Raw genomic sequence first — 10,430 nt, 5'->3', positions numbered from 1 at the left:
GCCAAGGTGATGACAATAGCTCATAATTTTTTTCAAAAAATAGATGAGCTAAAAAAATGGAGGGGGGATTATAGCTGAAATAGGGGGTAAAAGTATACTTTTTTCATGGGGGAAGCCGCCGATATTCGGCAGTAAAAAATGCCAAACGAGGGCCCTGGCAGCTGTTAAAAAGCTTTGAAACGTCACAACATAACGAACTAAAACGAATTTTATTGATATAGACTGGCTTTTAAAGGTTAACTGTTTTTGTAAAGGTTTTTGAGCAAAACACAAAACGTGGCCGTTCAAACGTTTAAATGTTACACCCTTAGTTAAGAGTGGTATTGTTTTGAGAAAATAAATAAGTGGCGATAACAAAAAAAGTAAACGATATATATGTTTCTTCTAACTCTTGTCATTTTTAATATGAATATATAAAGCATATTGAAGGCTGGTGACCTAAAATACAAATAAAGCATGTGTTTTTTCTTACTCTTGTCATTTTGCATGCAAATAAATGAAGTATATTGACTTTCCCCGGACCCAACCTGCCACCCCCATTTATCCCAGGGGTCCCAGATTGTTAAATGTTCACATATTGGGAATGGTTTGACTTTTCAACAAGGAATATTGACAAAAATACACAGTTTGAAAAAAGAACCTGTGTTAATGTATTATATAAACACAAAGTATAAAACGCACTATGTGCCTATTGACGAAAGATTGAGGAACACTGGACAAGACCGTTTTCATCGAAAACACTCCAGTTGCCATGCCTGTTTATAATACCTATACGCATATTTTTGTCATTATTTGTTGTTGAAAAGTCAAACCAAACACAATAAGTGTACATTTAACAATCTGGAAACCAAGGGGTAAGCTGGGGTGAGGGGTAGGGTCCTTTGGAAGGTTAGGTGGGGGAATTAATTATACTGCTGCTTTATCAGTGAATTGTGCAATATTCTATCTTAATATCCGCAGTTTTTTGATAAATTATTAATATTAATAGGATTTCGGTATATCTACACACCGATTTAAAGGCACTTAACGCACATGGTTAAACAAACCCTAGTCATTTTTCATATTAATAATGTATTTTGACTACTGGTGACCTACCGGTACTTCTTTTGCCAAAGCCTTTGCTGCTGTAGCCAACAGCATACCTCGTATTTGTTTGTATTTCGTGGTCACGAAGGCTTTTTATGCATTCTTCAAGTTACCCAAAAAGCACGGTCACATCCTCGGCCATTTTGTAGTGGAACAGTTTTCGGTAACTCGCAAGATTTGTGGTACACACATAACTCTTGTCATCTACCGTTCTAACTCTTTACAAATAGGGTCTACGAACATTAACTGCCAGCTGGTAAACACTGCAGCGTATGGTAAAACCCAAACAGTCAAAGACAATGGGAAAATTGACCTGGAAAAGTGGAATACCTGCTTTGTTATCAACACAAACTTGAAACAGTAAGGTCACAGATATATGATCAGAGCGTTTATATAAAATACACATACGGTAATCATTTATAAAGACATATAGTTAAAAGATGTAAATTACGCGTAACGGGCGTTATTATCATAATATTATGGTCTTTGTCTATGTTCTATTTACTGTAAACATCAAGATACAGTAACCAGAAGTAAATGTGTATTTTTTTAGATATTGTAATTACTTTTAGCTTTGCTATAGTTTTATTTGTTTCTGCATTTAGCAATCATGGACAGCCTGGGTGGACCATCCCGTGCTAACAATATGCTGTGAGCCTGTCCACATTAAACCTAAAAACAATATCGGACACCAACTTAAAAATAATGGAACAGCCAGCTGGTGAGGTGATGGAGTAAGTTGCGACTGAATCAGCTAGGATTGCAGCTTGCGATGCTATCTTAAATCAAATGACGTAAGAATTTAGTATTTGGATTATTACCTTAAATACCTTAGATGAATTATTGAAGAAGGCCCTCAGCCTCTGACTTAAGTTCTTCATTTTCTTTATCTCTTCCGGTTGAGATTTTGGCTTCAAAGTTTCTTGTTTTTTCTAGTACTTATCAAGTCTTGCCTCAAATGACTTTATTGATCTAGCTGTGATGACGCTGTTTGGTAACGAGATCCAGATGTCAACGACTCGATGGCTGAATGAGTACTTTCTGATGTCCAAACGAGGTCTTGTCTTGTATAATTTCTTATTGTTTCCCCTAGTTACACTTTCTTGATTGAGTTTTAACAATACCTTTTCATCATAATAATATTTTTCCATTCAGTAGTTTATAAACTTCTATCATATCCCCTCTCACTCTCCTGTAACTCAGTGTTGGTATATTCAGTTTCTTTAATCGTTCTTCATATGATAGGTTGTTAGGTCCCGTAATCATTCTAGTAGCTCTTATCTGCATGTTTTCAACGGTTATATTGTCTTTTTTCTTGTAGGGACACCAGATGGGATGAGCATATTCAACGTAAGGTCTGATCATTGCAGTATTTAACTTTTTGAATGTCGGAATGTCAAGGTATTCAAAGGATCTTCGAATTGCACCTAATACTGAATTTGCCTTATTCACTTCTTCTGTCAAATGTTGTTCAAAAGTCAGCTTATCATCTATGGTAACCCCGATATCTTTCTCTGCATGGCTTGTTTCCATTGGTTTCAATTCTGGTCTTAGTTTGTATGTTCTTTCAGCCAATTTCTTATTGCTTATAGCCATTGTTTTACATTTGTCTGGATGGAATCAGAGCAGCCACTTGTCAGACCACTTACTCGTGCTAAATATGTCTTGTTGTAGCATTTCTTTGTCTTGTTCCGAGGCAATATCCCTGAATACGTTTGTGTCATCTGCATATAAATACAGCTGGCAATCATTTTCTATGTTTTCAGTGATGTCGTTAATGAAAATGACGAAGAGCATTGGTCCGAGCACGGAGCCCTGGGGTATTCCGCTAGTGACTAAATGCCACTTAGATTCACTTCCATCAACTATATCTTTTTGTCTTTTGTTTGAGAGAAAGTTTTCATTCCAGTTTATTGACTTATTACCAAAGCGATATATTTTCAGTTTGTGCACGAGACGCCGGTGTGAAACTTTGTCGAAGGCTTTCATGTACTAGTAATCACAGTATGCCTCGTCGGTATTATCAGCGGTAACAATAAATTGTTGCATCATTACATAGAAAACATCAAACAATATAAAATGTGTTGTAAAACCAATAGTCTATGTTGACCGCCAATCTCACAAGTGTAAGTTAGGCAACGTTTGGCAGGCCTTTTTATTCTGCGGGCCAGAGTGTCTGACCCATTCCCAATTCAAAATACAAGTATTTTCGCCCAATACGCTGAACATTTTCCCAATCCTAGAATAAAAGTCAAAATAATATGTCAAAAATAACAATAATCCTCTTAAATAAACAAATTTCATGTCTGGTAGATCAGCAGTTCACACATTTTATGGCTGGTAGATCAGCAGTATGATTATTAACCTAATAAAATTCCAATTTATTATGTTAAGTAAAGATGCATTCTAAATTGTGATATTGCATGTCAATATTTTACTAGATTGCAATGTCAACTATGTTTCCAGTTGAAGGAAGGAAACTCCCGCAGGTTACTCATATGAATCGGTGGAAGTCCAGTCTGGTGGTCAGTTCGCAACATACGTCACGCCAACTGTTCCAATAAGTCAAGAGGCTTTACAAGTTACAGGCTTTTCAATGACTTATGGGACAATGACAGTCATTGGATAAGTTCTGCAGCCAGTGTCGGGACAATGACATTCAATGGATAAGTTGTGCAGCCAGTGTCAATATGAGTGGCTGTCGAAAGAATTATACATTGGCTTGAAAAGTTTCGAAATGTGTGCTTAGTTGTTCATAATTGTCGTCGTTTTGATTTAACAATTTTTGTTTCAATCATGGTAAATGTAAGTGCAATTTATATTTTGTATAACTGCGCTTTTATCGATTCTCTATCAATATTCAAAAATCAAAAGCCAGGGGGTGGATCGTACGCAAGTAACTGGCGTGGCGTAAGTGAGAAAAATAGTAACTGGTGTTCAAAATGGCGGTTAACGGGTGAATTGTGAATGTTTGCGTCGGAGTTTTTGGAAGGGTTGTACATTTACGATACTTATTCGACATTATAATTACGCGCAGAATGATCTACTAATATCCATTTAACCTCGGTATAAATCCTATTGATGAATTATCAATATTAAAAAAGTAATTTAAGACTTTATGAACAAGATTCTCATTGTTTACGATTGACACGGTTCATTGTATGTGTATTTGTATGCCATATATAAGGGTTTCTCACCAGTTTTTATGGAAATGTGGACTCAAAAACCATTATAGTTTAACTTTTATGAGCGCCAGGATGCTTCCAACAGGCAATCGCAATGTATGCATCAAAATTCGAAAATTAAACCCCATTTCAATAACAGGTGAGCACAATAACCCCACTTTTAGTAACTTGTTTATTCAAAAAGCACACTAGGTATGTGTACATAAAAACAAGGCATGAAATCACCAACGTTTAAGTCTGATTTATAGACTCAAACTTAAAAAAAGAATCGGAATATCATTTTATCTACAATTTGTATCATACAAAAATCACATTTAATATAAAGAGGTTTACACAAAGACCACTTTTCATTCATTATTAAAGCATGATTCAATATCGCTAGATAATTGATTGAAAATCTCAGTCTGAGTCTATATTTTAGCCTTTCAACGTTTGTGAATACGGGCCTTTGTGCAGTAACAATCCCATTCCTCACAACTTAGCTTTCTGCGTTCAAAGATACCATCGGTATATTGATGACTACTTATAATTCTTTTAATTTCAGTAAATTATGAAAAAGGTCAAATGGTCCAGGGAAATGCAAATGCATCTATTTGTTTTTTATAAAGACAAATCTATTGTACATGAATATATCGTTTGTTCTTATTAAGAGCATTTACGGGTGATTCCACTTTCTCATCTACTTGTACAAATAGCTACACATACAAATATTTTTTAATTTAACCTAATTGTTTATCTATTATATGACTATATAATTAGACATGAATGAATAATTGATAAATCTGGACATGGTAGAATAAACGTATATCGTCACTGTTTCGGTATTTGTTTTTCAAAAATCTTTTTATAATATTATTTAATTGTGCTCTTCGAAGAAGAGGGCGTATATTGTTTTGCTGGATGTCGGTTGCTCGGTCTGTCTGTCGGTCTGTATGTCGGTAAACCAGTTCGTTTCCGATCAATAACTTATCAACTATTAAACCGAGTGGCTTTAAACTTTCCAGGAAATGAGAAAAAACAATAAAATAAAAGTGTTTTGCAAATATTTCATTAAACATTATTTTAATTCCAGTTCGTTTCGGATGAAGACAGCCAAAGCACGCCGCTACGAGACGCCTGATGACGTCACGGAGGAGATGCGTCCGACTGAAACTGACAGTAGCCACACTGCATTGGACTTGTCGATGATATCACGAATTGTTGTTCGGTATAATACGCACTTTTTGTTTATTTATCTCTAAATGCTTCTATTGTTATATTGAATAACACGTATATCAAATTTAAATTATAAAGACGAACAAAACAAGAACTGTCTCGAGAGGATGACACATGGCCCCGATGATATTATAGAAATGGACATGTGTCGTACGCACGACATTTTTCTTTCTGTGCTTCAAATTTGTTCCAAGCTATTTCAATTCCATTGATGAATGACAAGCATGCGGACCGGAGACACCTATTGATGCACACTCCTTAAAAGTCTAAGCGTGCCCTGATCTTTGAGACAGGGACTGGGAACTTGTGAGCGACATTTCTGACAAGGTTATTTAAATCAATACATTAATAGCAAATATATGGACCGGATACACCTATAAATGCACAATCATGATATATGACCTTGACAGTCTAAGTGTGATTTTGACCTATGACGTAGGTACCTGGATCTTCCGCGCGACATTTCGCTATACTGTTCTTTTGCATTTGAGTTAGTTTTTTTTTTAATCCATACAATAATGATATAGACAGGACGCGCCTATCAATGCAAAATTATTAATTATGACATAGACAGGCTAATTGTGACATTGACCTTTGTGATAGGGGCCTGGGAATTGCGCGTGACAATTCCTCTGTGCTATACATGTGTGCCAAGTTGATTTAAAATCCATAGATTAATAACAAAGATATGGACCGGAAACACAATTATGGACAGACGTACAGACCGACAGACGGTGCAAAGACTATATATCTTCCTTCGGGAACATCATAACGCATTATTTAAATTAATTGCAGTTTTTGGATTTCTCTCTCAATGCTACAAACACTTATGTTTCAGAAACCATGAGTTTGACATAAGGGCTCCGCACAAAGGAAAGAAGGGAACGATAAGCAACCTCGGTGGAATTCCGAAAGGCGTTCGGTCGATTCGGGAACACTTCAAAGTAAATGAATCAAAAATACTACCTTCTTTAAGACTTGGCATTTCATCTAATGATTTAAACGAACTCTAAATAAAACAAATAATACTCTTTTCCTTATAGCTGATTTAAAGTGACTTTGACATTAAAAAGGGATTCATATAAACAATGTTGTTTTAATCATAAATAAATGATTTTGTATAAGCAAAGAATAAGTAATGCAACGGATATCATTTCATGTTAGCAGTATTTGAACATGATATTATTTTGAAATACCCTTTTCTTAAATGTCAACATTTTATATAAACGTACTTAAATAAATAATTGTCTTGTAAAATAGTAAGATATGTGTTTGTTAAGGTACTGTCGAATGTAATATAATAATATTTATGTTAAAAAATATTTTTGTAAGTTGCTTACCTGCCCAGGGTTAACACAAGACTGCTAAATAAGTGTTAGTATAACAGAACAACTATACGTATTGCATACATAGGCAACCTTTTTCAATATCGTTTTGTGCGGTTCAGATTGGGTATGATTAAACTTCAGGAACAATGCCGGTTATAAACCAGTAGCATACAGATTTATATTTTATTCTTAACCTTAACTTGGAAAAATGCGTATCACGCTGAAACGAGTAAGAACATGTAATTGCTATACATTACAATTTCAGCCTCATTACAATTTTAGGTGATAAAATGCAAACGTACTGGTTATTTGCTTAGTTAGAAAGTAAATGTTCAACCCTGAAGATTTGAACAAGCAATAATGACTTAATATCATTATGGAATATGACCCTTCATTTTTCTCCAAACAACTTATCTCCGCAAATAGTAAATGGAGAATAACCCACACTTGATATATGTGTTTATAGGTAACTTCACAATTGTCCTTGGTTCATTAACCATGATGTTGATATCTGTTTTGTATGTATTTATAAAAGCATTTTCAGTGATTGTGTTGTTTAAATTTAACATTTACCATTTTGTGTTGTGCTTTTTTGGTTAAGACTTGTCTAAGTAAAAAGGAGTTTTTCTATACTAGTATTTTATTTCTTTCATTGTTATATCTATGAATACACTTATCATAGTCCCTTTAAACCGATGTTGGGACAATATCTGTCTCCCGGAAATCATGGAAAAGCTTTGCCAGATAATGTGCATAGGAGACAAATAACAAGATTCAACGAGGCCGTGTTTTCTTATTTAAAGTGTTCTCGGAATTTTGATAAGTATGAGATTAAAAGTAACTAATATTGGTGTCACACGGTAAAAGTTGTATTACCCGTTTTGTGGCTTAAATCCGCGAGACAAGTACAGCAAACTATAAATATGAACGTTTTTTATGCCCTCAGAACATTGGTTTTGGGGGCATATTAAAATCGCACCTTCCGTTAGTTAGTTAGTCAGTTAGTCAGTCCGTTAGTCCGTCCGGATTAGTTTCCGCTCAATAAGACAAGCAATTGTCATCAGATCTTCACCAAACTTCATGAAAATGTGTAAGGCAATAACATCTAGGTCAAGTTCGATAATCGGCCGAATGGCCCAGACACTCTTGAGTTACGGCCCTTGAATCATCGTAAAATTGGGTTGTTTCTTGTTTCCGCTGAATTATTCGAGCAATTGTCAGATCTTCACCAAACTTCATGAAAATGTGTAAGGCAATAACAACTAGGCCAAGTTCGATAATCGGCCGAATTCACCCAGACACTGCTGAGTTACAGCCCTTGAATCATCGTAAAATTGGGTTTTATCTGGTTTCCGCTCAATAACTCTAGCAAATGTCATAAGATCTTTGCCACACTTCATAAAAACGTGTAAGGCAATAAAATCTAGGTCAAGATCGATAATCGGCCAAATTGACTCAGACACTCCTGAGTTACGGCCCTTGAATCATCGAAAAATTGTGTTTTTCTCGTTTCCGCTCAATAACTCGAACAATTGTCATAGGATCTCCGCCACACTTCATGAAAATATGTAAGGTCATAAGATCTAGGTCAAGTTCGATAATCAGCCAAATTGACTAGGACACTCCTGAGTTACGGCCTTTGAATCATCGAAAAATTGAGTTTTTTTCCTTATGTTATGAAGTTGTGCATGTTGGATTGTTATTGTCCTATATCAAAACTGAATTTTTTTATGCCCCCGGTAGGGTGGCATATAGCAGTCGCACTGTCCGTCCGTCTGTCCGTCCGTCTGTCTGTCCGTCGCACTTTTGCGTTTAGGTTTCGAAAAGTGCTCATAACTTCTATGTCGCTTCAGATGTAACCTTCATATATGGTATGCATGTGTATATGGACAAGGCCTTTCCATACGCACACACATTTTGACCCCTTTGACCTTGAACTTGAACTTAGGGTCCGCGTTTAGTTTTCGAAATCTGCGTTAAGTTTCGAAAAAGCGTTTTTTGGGGGCATATGTCTTCCGATGGAGACAGCTCTTGTTTCTTTATAAATTGCATTGCTGGTAAAACTGTTCACGTTTGTGTTTTACATGAATGCATGAATCTGTATAATTTAATACACATGAGCTGTTCCATACAAATAAGACATAATAAAATGTACTATATTTATTGTTACGTTTATCAACATTTCAATAATAATTCAAAATAAATTCAAATAAATGTAAATTGACTAGAAACACGGGAGCCGCGTTCTGAGAAAACTGGGCATAATGCTTGTGCGTAAAGTGTCGTCACAGATTAGCCTGTGCAATTCGCACAAGCTAATCAGGGACGACATTTTCCGCTTGTGTGACATTTTTCGTTTAAATGAAGTCTCTTCTTAGGAAAAATCCAATTGTGGCGGAAAGTGTCGTCCCTGATAAGCTGTGCGGACTGCACAGGCTAATCTGGGACACTTCAAGCACATGCATTATGCCCAGTTTTCTCAGAACACGACTCACGGTATTAACACAAACTGTGTTACTATTTACGAATGTAATAATAATGAAACATAAAATCACATTACTATATGTAATGATAATCACAGCGGTTCAGACGGGGGGAGGGGGGTATTTATCACAATAAAATGTGAGCTCACTCAGACTCCATGCCAACTTTAAACGACTAGAAAAGTATATTACGTTATTAATGTATGAAACTTAACTAACAACAAAATCCATACTATATAAAACCTTTGCATGAATTCCAACACAAAATATTTTTTAATATATTAACAATGAATCAACTTTTAAACAAACAATTAAAACAATGAAATAATAAACAGTGAAACAGTGGCAAAAGTTGTAGTTTTTCAAGAAAGGGTGTTAGAATTACCCTTGATTAATGTCCACACCACATTGCTTGATATCATTTTTCATGCAATGCTTCCATTTGAACATTTTTCCACAGACGTGGCAAGATAATTTGGGAGCATCGTGCTTATTCATGTGCTGTTTCAACAGCCTCCTTGTCTTATATGTTTGGTGCATGTTGCACAGGCATGCTTTCTTTCTCCATCGTCCGGAGGGCTGAATTTGTGTATTCGAAGAATTGATGGGGTTTTGTATGACTTCGAACATATTTCACAGTTGTATTTTTTTCATCCGAATGTAAACTCAAATGTTGTTGAAGTGCGTATCCCGACTGACATGGCTTCGCACACACTGTTCATGAATACTTCGATGCCTTGCCTCGGTGAATCTCAGTTTCATGCTTGTTAAGCCAATACGTCGTTGTGAACTCCTTCCCACACTGACTACGAACTTTTGGACCATCGGTGTGGGAACGGGTGTGACGCTGCAGAGAATTTTTACACTTGAATGTTTTTCCGCACTCTGGAAAATCGCACTCGAATGTGAAATCACTATGAAGCTGCATGTGCCGCTTTAAAGTGATCTTTTCACGTTTTGGTAAATTGACAAAATTGAAAAAAGTTGTTTTAGATTCGCAATTTTTCGTTTTAGTTATGACATTTGTGAGGAAACAGTAATACTAACATTTGCCATGCTCTAATATAGCCATTATATTCATCTTTTGAAGATTTAAATACCTGAAAATTATAAAGCGTTGCAACGCGAAACGA

General features: G+C 35.8%; 1 long non-coding RNA gene across 1 annotated transcript; it reads left to right on the top strand.

Moving 5' to 3' along the window:
* The first annotated feature begins 1,330 nt into the window (after positions 1-1,330).
* On the top strand, positions 1,331-8,804 carry LOC127834878 (uncharacterized). Its single transcript, XR_008028269.1, has 7 exons — positions 1,331-1,446; positions 1,692-1,880; positions 2,063-2,143; positions 2,408-3,115; positions 3,553-4,410; positions 5,344-5,478; positions 6,325-8,804. It is a non-coding gene; the product is annotated as an uncharacterized LOC127834878 (long non-coding RNA).
* Positions 8,805-10,430: the final 1,626 nt, after the last annotated feature.

The sequence above is a fragment of the Dreissena polymorpha genome, chromosome 6, assembly GCF_020536995.1.
Source record: "Dreissena polymorpha isolate Duluth1 chromosome 6, UMN_Dpol_1.0, whole genome shotgun sequence".
In the NCBI taxonomy this organism is placed as follows: domain Eukaryota; kingdom Metazoa; phylum Mollusca; class Bivalvia; order Myida; family Dreissenidae; genus Dreissena; species Dreissena polymorpha.
Note: the sequence above shows the minus strand (reverse complement) of the source record. Positions and strands in the feature narration are given on the sequence as shown.